Consider the following 202-nt stretch of genomic DNA (forward strand, 5'->3'; position numbering starts at 1 on the left):
GTCGACTGAGTTTGAACAAAATTGTAAATGGAAAGCGACGTGTGTCGATTTGTGTCAAGTGTGTCGACTGTGTCTCCTAAAAGGAAAGCAGCTCTAGGTTAGAGTCATCGACATCTAGAATGGACCGCTGATGGCAATGGTGGGGGTAGAAAGACGATTAGAGTGAGAGGCAGGAATAATAAGATCGTTCTTTCTCTGTTTA

The 202-nt window shown here is 43.6% G+C and overlaps 1 protein-coding gene across 1 annotated transcript in view; it reads right to left on the reverse strand.

The window, feature by feature from the left end:
* Nucleotides 1-202, reverse strand: part of Kap-alpha1 (karyopherin alpha1) — a 10,604-nt gene that overhangs the window by 5,522 nt on the left and 4,880 nt on the right. The gene's annotated exons all lie outside the window — the stretch shown is intronic.

The sequence above is a fragment of the Trachymyrmex cornetzi genome, unplaced genomic scaffold, assembly GCF_001594075.2.
Source record: "Trachymyrmex cornetzi isolate Tcor2-1 unplaced genomic scaffold, Tcor1.1 scaffold320, whole genome shotgun sequence".
Taxonomy (NCBI): Eukaryota; Metazoa; Arthropoda; class Insecta; order Hymenoptera; family Formicidae; genus Trachymyrmex; species Trachymyrmex cornetzi.